Source organism: Globicephala melas, chromosome 8, assembly GCF_963455315.2.
Source record: "Globicephala melas chromosome 8, mGloMel1.2, whole genome shotgun sequence".
Lineage (NCBI taxonomy): Eukaryota > Metazoa > Chordata > Mammalia > Artiodactyla > Delphinidae > Globicephala > Globicephala melas.
In genome coordinates, this window is record NC_083321.1 from 95,469,003 (window position 1) to 95,478,190 (window position 9,188).

Genomic DNA, 9,188 nt, shown 5'->3' on the forward strand with positions numbered 1-9,188 from the left:
TCACAGGCCTTGGAGAAGAAAAGGGGCTGGCAGGGCTGTCCCCCTTACTCTGCCCCCCAGCACCCCCAGAACAGGCTGCTGTTGCCCACGGAACTGTGCTGGGCTTGCTTGATGGTCGAGTTAGTGGTAGGGGAGTGGGGAGACATCCTTTTCAAGTGGGCGTGCCTCTCTCTGAACCTGTTTTCAAGAACCAGCTTCAGCCGTGCTGGGGGGCAATTTGGGGAGGCCTTCCTCCCCAAGCGTTTTTCTCCTTCACCTCCTGCCCAGCCCCTGCTCCGGGTGAGGGAGGGAATTACTTGGAGAAGGCATCCCCCACCCCTCTTAACTCTGTGGATGTGTCTTCATTGCTGGGGGTGGTGGTCCCCACACCATATGCCTTCCCTACTCACTTCCAAATAGCCAAGAATAATACTTTTTAAAAAAGTAATGTTTTCGAGACTTGGAGTGTTTTTCTGATCTTCCTTGGGGAGGGGGGGATGAGCACCTCCAAGCCTGCCTGTGTCCTGCAGGGAGGGGCCTGCTGGACACTGTCACTACAGACCACCCTGCCTGGGGCCCCTTCTCGGTCTCAGGGCATGGAGATGAGGATGAAGATTCCCTGTGACTTTGGCCTGACCCTATGCTCAGACGAAGTCCACGCCTCCCCTCATTCCAAGGAACCCTCCCAACCTCCCCAGCCAAGCTCTGGCTCTGCCACGGTGCCTCCAACTGGAAGTGTCGTATTTGTGTTTATCAGACTCAGAGCTTGTTACCTAGATGTAGATGGTCCGCTATTCGCTATTCGAGAGATAAGGCTTTACTTTCCTCAGCAGTCCTTTGTGGATGTGAGAAAACACCTGCGAGAGGTCATATACCTACAATAGTTCTCATTTCTTCAGGGTTGACAAAGCGCCTTCTTATGAATGAGCTCACTTGGCTTCTTTCAGCGCTTCTGTGACATTTCATGAATGCGGCTCACCTATGAAACGATGGGACTTGCCCAAGGTCAGAGAGTAGTGAGGAATCCAAACCCAGCCTTCTTACGCCACGCACACTTACAACCCAAATGGGTTTATCGGATGGGCCCACCGGAACCTCAGCACGGCGCACCGGGGGAGGGTGAGCAGGGCCAGCCCTGCAGTAGCCATCACTGAGGACTGGGTGGGTGGGTGGGTGGGGGGTTCCCAAAGCTCCCCTGGGACTGATGTTGGCAGGAACAGGCTTCTGATTGGTTCCCTTGGCCAAGGTAAGCAAGGCCCTCGGGTGGGAGCCCAGGAGACCAGATCTCAGCAGTGCCTCTTCAAGCCAGAGGAGCTACAAGTGGTACCAGGCCTCCCCGGCGGGATCCCCCGAGCGTGGCCGGGCCTGTACTTTCTGTGGGTTTTCTTCAGGCTCCTCTCCCTGCGGTCTTGTTAACCACTGGATGTCTTCGGTGGGGAAACTGTGGAGCCCTACAGTTGGAGCATCTCTGCCCAGGGCCTTCGTGGGACCTGGATAGGGTGCGTGGAGCTGTCAAGGAATCTGGCAAAAAGTGGGGCAGGGGCCACTCCCCAGGAGCAAAACTTGAGGCTAAAAATTCACGTGAGGAACGTGGGCACCGGCCTAGTCCCACCTCTGGGTGACCTTGGGTGGGTCACCTCCCCTTCCAAGCCCCCAATTCCATCATCCCCTAAGAGAGAGGGCTTGTCTAGACTGTCCTCCCCGACACTGGCACTCACCGTGTAACTGCTGCCTGGCATCCTACTGCAGGCTAGTAGCCATTTGGCTACTGATGGCAATGGACTGGCTCCTACGGCCAGTATTTGGTCGATACTGTCGACTCACCTCCAAATGGTGCTGTCCAAATTTACATTCTCACTAGCAGTGTGTGAGAGGCCCTGTTTCCACACATTCCTGCTGTATCAGTCAGGGTTCTCCAGAGAAACAGAACAGAATACACACACACACACACATATATATATACATACATACATATACACAACTGTATCCATACATATACAGTTGACCCTTGAACAAGGCAAGGACTAGGGGAGCAGGAATCAAACCTCTGACATGATCTATAGCTGGTCCTCCGTATCTGTGGTTCCTCAGCATCCGCACTTCTGCCTCCACAGATGCAACTGTGGATCGTGTAATACGATAGTATTTACTATTGAAAAAAATCCCCCGATACGTGAACCCAGGCAGTTCAAACCCATGTTGTTCAAGGGTCAACCACACACACACACGCACACGCACGCGCACGCGCACACACTGATTGATTTTAGCTCACGTGACTGGGGATCTGGGCAGCTAAGGGCTGGCAGCTGGCAGGTTAGGCAGAAGTTGATGTGGCAGCCTTAAGTCTGAATCTGTAGGGCAGGTCAGCAGCTGGGAACTCAGATTCAATTTCTGTGTTAAGTCTTGAGGCAGAATTCCTTCTTCAGGAAGGCTGTTTTTGCTCTTAAGGCCTTCAGCTGATTGGATGAGCCCCACTCACATTAGCAAGGGTCATCTCCTTTACTTAAAGGCAACTGACTGTAGATGTTAATCATTTCTACAAAATACCTTCCCAGCAACACCTAGTCTAGTGTTAGACCAGAAACTAGCATCATGGCCTAGCCAAGCTGACAGAGAACATTAACTACCACACCTGCCATCACTTTATATTATCACCAAGCGTTGGTCATCTTGACTGTGAGAAGCATCAACGCGTTCTAGGGTTTATCCTCCGATACGAACAAGTGACCATAGAGAGGTGACTGGCCGCGCTGTTTCCCTGTTTGCCCCTCGCCCCCTGCACTCTCCACCTCCCTCTGCCCTGCTCTGCGCCCCAGGACTCCGACCTCTGGATTGGTCTCCCCTGGGCTCTCTCACCTCTGGCTCAGCCAGGAAAAGCGCCAGACGTCAGAGGGCAGGATGAGAGAGACTCTGGGGCTTGGATTCCCCGCCCCTTACTTCCTCAGCACCACGGGTCTGGCCCTGGCTTCCTTCCTCCAAGGCTCCAGACCTCCTTGCACTCCTGGACAACTACTCATTCCTCTTCAGCCCTAGCTTCTCAATGTCCCGTAACCCTGCTGGCCCCTCTGTAAATAAGCAATACTTCATCAAAGGCCTTCTGAGTTCAGCTGATTGTTTTCCCGTAGAGATCCTGTTGACGACAGCCGTCCCAGATGGGGACCCAGAAGGATGGACGGTGGACGGGAAAAGGGCCAAAGTGAGGTGGACAGAGGCCCACATGCTTCTCCCTGGGAGAAGGTCCAGACCTCAGGGGGCTTCCGGTCAAACAAAGGAGAGAGAAGGCGGGTCACAAGCTACCTCAGGACCCAGGCCTGCAGAGCCTCTCAGGGGTGGCGAATTAGTGGTCCTGGCTCCCGCTGTGGGTCTCCCGCTGGGAGAATGTCCTGACTCCTAGGGGAGCGGGGGGGGCGGGATGAAGGGACACTGCACCCACAGTGCCCTCCTTTCCTGCATCCCAGGAGCAGAAACCTCTCTACCCCCTGCATCCATACCTGCCTTTCAGGATTCCCGCCCGTCCTGATGGTGGGGAAGTGTCCCTTCTGCCTGACTCCAGGGCTTTGAATCCCAGTCCTTCCCCTTCCTCTCTGGAGAAGTGTTCTCCGCTCTTCCCCTGGCATCTCGCTCTTTCCTGCCTCCTGCCCATCTGTGCTGAGAGTGTTTAAATCTTTCCCATTTAAAAAGTGCAGTCAAACGCACCTCAAACCCAAGTCCCACTCCACCTCTGCCCTATTTCTCCTTGTGTCCTCACAGTCAAACTTCTTGCCAGACTCCCCCTCCTCTCTCCCCCTACCCCCGCCCCATGCCATGGCACTCAAGCTTATGCTGTGATGCAGTCAGGAAAAGTCACCTGCTCCTGAAACTGGTGAATCATTTCCACCTAAGTTAGGCCAGATTCAAGGTCCTCCCCGTGCAAATACCATCACCTTCACTCACTCGTGGTTTTCCACGTCTTGTACTCTGTGATCTAGCCGCCTTGTACTGTGTGGGCTCCCCCCAGTGTGCCACGCACCCTCCTGGCATATGCCGTTCCCTTTGCTTGTACGGCTTAGGCTCCCTTCCTCCTACTACCTCTTCCCTGGGGATTTCTGCTTAGATGTCCCTGCCTCTAAGAAGTCTTTCCTGATGCCCACCCCCAGACTCAGGTAAGACGTGCCCTACTGTGGGCCCCCATAGTCCCCCCTATTTCCCTGGTACAGCACAGGCCCCAGGATGATGGACTTACTGTTCGCTGGTCCGCAAGCATCGCCAGCCTGTGAGCTTCCTGAGGGCAGGGACACTGCCTGGTCTCTGTTCCGTTCCCTGCCCCTAGCCCAATGCACAGCTCCGATGGGTACTCAGTTCCCAGCTCCAGATGGATGAATGGACCGATGACACTGTCCTCCTACGTGTGCGGGTGTAGGATTGGCGTGGAGCTCAGAAGCTCCGGAGGGCAGTGTGGGATGTAGGACGTTTTAACCAGCAGAGCTGTCCGGCAACAGGACTGACAGCCCGTCAAGGCGGTGACTGGCTGACTCCAAAACTGGGCTTCCATGGTAAAGTCTGGCCTTGGATGGGGAGCACGGACCAGAAGACCCAACAGCAGCCTGAAACTAACACTCAATATCTCCAGCTGGCCTGGAACTGGGGCCCTTGCCTGTGGTTCCCCCAGACATGGACCGCCACTCACCACAGGAGACAGTGGCGGCGAGACCGCTTGGAAGGAGAGGTTGGGGGGCGGGGTGGAGGTGGGGGTGGGCGTGGGGACTCAAGTCGGGATCATACACGCCTATCACCACAAGAGGGCGCCCTGGGCTTAGACTTGCCCTGAGCGTGCAGGGGGACCAGGCGGGGAGAGGCTGGTCTTGAGGCAGGGCTCTGCCCCAGGGTGTGATTAGAGTCGCCGGACCCAGACCCAATGCTGGCCCCGAGGTCAAAAGAGTTCATCGGAGGACAGGATTGTTATGCTGTTTTAAAATTAAATACATATATTATTATCTATTATTCAAAACCTTCAAGAGCAAAATGGGCAATGAGTTTGTTTGTACTCCCTCTAGACGGGTGGGGTGGGATGTCTATGGTTGAGGCTCAGCGTTAGGGATATCAGGGGCAGGAAACAGCTGTGTCCTCTCCCATCCACTTCCCTGGAAAGTTGCTTTATTCTGGTTCCCAGCGCACCTCTCACTCTGTCACCCTGACACGAACCCCCTCCACCCCCATCCTGCAATACTCCTCCTGGCAACTGTGCCATGAGATTGACTCTGAGGTGTGGTTTTAAAAGGCCTCTATCTTCCTTCCATCCGCTCTTTTAGGAAGCCTGAGCACGGATTCAGTCCCTGAGGTCACCCCAAGGCAGGGAGCTGACCCCCGCCCCACATCCCCCCGCTCTGGGCCCTACAGCCCATCTGGCAGACAGAAAGAGCTAGAAAGGACTTGCGACTTGGTGGCCTTCCAGGACACCTGGCTCTCCACCCTTCTCCCAATCCTGACAACTCACACCAGCTGACATGACAGGAAATGAGGGTGAGCAGAAAGGCCTGCGGCCAAGAAGTCCACTTTGCTGAGGTAGGGAACAGGGTGCGGGCCCACCTCGCTCCCCGAGCACCTCCTCCAGGGCTACAGCCTGTTTCCAGCAATGTGTCTGGACGGGGAGCTTAGCTCCTAGAGCCTTCCGTCCTTGAAGCAAAAGAAGCTGCTAGCATGCTCACATAGAAATGGGGCCGGGGCGGGGGGGCTCGTAACTTCCTAGAGGTGCAGCCGAGGGGATCAGACGTAATCCCAGGAGGACCAGAAGGACCCCCAGGAGGGATCCACGTTGATCACAGTTTGGGGACAACAGGATCCTGGAGTTAGGCTTTGGCTGCTCTCTGAAAAAGCCCTCCAGCTGTTGAGAGGGTAGGGGGTAAAGGAGGAAGTGATGGGTCATTTGCATATCATTTGTATGTGATTTGCATGGTGCTCTTTTGATGTCCAAAGGCACTGAAATTTCCTGTCTTTGCTTCTTTTTCCCTTTCTTTCCTCTGTTCCTTTCTAACCTCCAGGCAACTCCCTATCTCTCTCCTCTTCCCCACAGCTTTTTCTCTTCCTGGCTAAACAGAGAAATGGGGTATTAGGCCACGGAGGTGGCACCTTCCCCACCTCCCATCTGCCCAGAACTCAAAGAGCTGATTTCATGGAGACCATGAGTGTTCCACAGAAGCACTCATGGTCTCCACGAAGGAGGGAGGGACAAAGGGGTCCTGTGCACTCCTGTTCCAGTTCATCTAGTTGAAATGGTCGTCAAGCAAGTCACAGAGGGAAGGAATAAAAATCATGGAACCCTGCCCCTTGCCCCACCCACCCTTCAAAGGCCCAGAAAGAACAGAAGAAGGAGGAGCAGAGAGAACAGAGGGTCTCTGCTCTGCCTTTGCTTGCCATCGTGTGACCTTGGGCAAGTCCCACCCCCTGTGGACCTCTGGTCCCTCATACGATTATCTAGGTTCCTTCCACCTGGAGTTGTATGCTCATAGAAGGGAAGAGCAGAGAAGAGGAGACTCGGGCTCAGACACCGGAGGCCAGGATTAAAAGTACCAGCTTTGGAGTCAGGCAGGCCTGGTCTAAATTTCAACTCTGCCATCTACTAGCTGCATTAACCTCCCTGAACCTCAGTTTCCTCATCTATAAAAGGAACCTAAAAATTGCATGTTCCTCCTAAAGGTGTGATGACTGAATAAAAAGGTACATGCCCAGCACGTAGCACTTTCTTGGCCTATAGAAAGCATTCAATCAATATGGATTGAATGAATGAGTAAGTGAATGAAGGTGAGGTCCTGTCTGCTACCTCTCCCCCACCCCTCTCACCTTCCCATCCTTCCCCCAATCACCCCCTCTCCTGGTCCGGAACCCAAAACTGTCCTTCCAACTCTGAAGCTATAACGCCCCATCCCTTTCCCAATGGGCCCCATCTCCAAGGGTTCCACCCCCACCCGCATCCCCAGGACCCCAGTATCCTAGGCTACTAGAGCTGGAAGACCCTTAGAAATCATTAGGTACATGCTCCTCTGGCTTCTGGAAAACTAAAGCCCAGAAAAGAAATGTAACTTTGCACATGGAAAAGAGAAACAGGTTCCAGATACTGGTGGTCAGAGAATCAGACCCTTGGGGAACACGACTATACAAATGCTATGCAAATAGAGATATGGAAATCACAAGCGCACCGGGGTATATAAACTACGTGCAGGCATTTTTCTAGGACGGTGGTAGGTGAAGTGCAGTTGTAGATAAGAAATGGCCTCAGGCTTGGGGCCAAACCTGAAGTGGAGGAAGGGAGGGAAAGTAGAGGAAAGAGGAGGGAAGGAAGGGACAGTCTGGCGGTGTGCCAAGGTGTGGGGGGCGTGTCTCTGGGTTCCCTAGGCCTCTGAGAAGCTACTGATCTCTTTCCTCAGCCAGAAGAAACAGGAAGAAAGTCTCCTCCCTTCTTGCCAAGAGTGGGAGGAAGAAAGGTTGGTGCGATTGGGGGAGAGTGGTTTGTGTGGACCCGAAGAAGCACTTGTTAAACGCTTTCCCTCCAGGGCCACTGTGGCACCCACTGGGCCCTTTCTGACACCTGTTGTGTACCCTGCACTGTGTTTGGTGCTGTGGGGGCAGCCAATCAGTTAACGGCCAGGAGATAGGATAAGAAAAGTCCTGCAGAGCGAGCCACAGGGCTAGTAAGAACATTGAAACGTTATGGTAATTTAATAACAGATCAGATCACTTCCAGCTTCAGAAGGAGGTGGCATTTGAATAGTGCACGAAGGGAGAAGAGTGCAGAATTTTAGAACAGGAGCCCTGATACTTGCTGGAAGGGTAACTGTGGGCACACTAAACTCTCTAAGCCTCATTTTTCCCATCTGTAAAATGGAAATAATAACAGTCCCGTTTTCGAGTTGTTATGAGGACTAAACAAGATCAGGTGCCTCTCAAGTGTTGGTTAGCACAGTGCCTGATGCACTGAAAGCTCAATAAATGCTGGATATTCTAATGGGGATTATTGGGGTGGATGGTGGGTGGACATACCAACTGGAAAGAACAGTGCAAACAAGGCACAGAGGCAGAAAAGCCCGGGACTTGTTCTGTAAGCAGGTTGATAGGGAGACCTGTCTGGAAAGAAAGGCGAGGTCTGGCCTGCTGTGGGCACATGGCTTTCAAGGCTTATACACAGGTGGTCTCTTCGCCTTGCCACCTCTTCCTGGGGCCTGAAGAGTGGAGGAGAAGGGTGGGGGAAGCTCAGGTGACGAGTCTATGATGGGTGCTGCAGAGAGCACTGGAGTGGGAGTCCAGAGACCTGATCCCAGCCAGCTTCCTTCCACCACTAGGGAATTGTGTGCCTTTGGACAAGTCACTTCCCAGCTCTGTAAATGAGGAGGTGGCTGTTCCCACAGCCCCTGACACTAGTAAATAGCCTTCACATCATACTCTCATAGAGCCTCGCAGCAACCTGGGACCTGGTAGGGCAGGCAAGAGACACTATCTTCACCCAGAAAATGTGATAATTAGCTGGGCCCCATCTAGGTCCCAGGATGTGGTGAGGATGCACGGGGGGCCTAGGTGAGCTTGACCACCTGCTAATTTCAGATAGATAGATGCCAGTTAAGATTAACACCTGCCCCCGTTTTACGGTTGAGTAAACTGAGTTCAGGGAGGTGATGAGCCTTGTCTCATGTCACACAGCCCGGTAAGCGGCAGAGAGGTAGGATTCCAACACCAGATTCTTCCCAGCGCACTCCCGCGGCTTCTCCAAACACTTCCAGAGCTCCTCGCAGAGCCGGGGTGTCTGTCCAGACGGAAGCTCAGCCCGCCCCCCCCGCCGCCCCGCTGGTTAATCTGCCAGGGGTTCCTCAGTAGGGCAAGCTGTTGGGCCGGGCGCGGTGGGGAGAGGCCATTGGCGGGTCCGAGGTGGACAGGTGTTCCGCAGGGTCAGGACCCGCCCCGGCAGCACCGCCTGCCCCCTCCCCCGGCCCCCGGCTCCCCGAATGCAAATCGCTGCTTTGCCTGGGCCGGGGGCCAGGCGCGGGGGCCCTGCCAGGGGGCGTGGCCCGAGGCCCCCGCCCCGCCGCGCCGCGTGCTCACCTGGGGCGTGTGGCAATCCCGCCGCGCCGAGTGCTGCCCGGGTGGGCGGGAGGGAGCAGCGGAGCGCGCTACGGCTGCGGCGACGGCTCCGGCGGCGGCTCCCGCGGCGGCGGCGGCCGGGGGCGGGAGGCAGGAGACCCTGG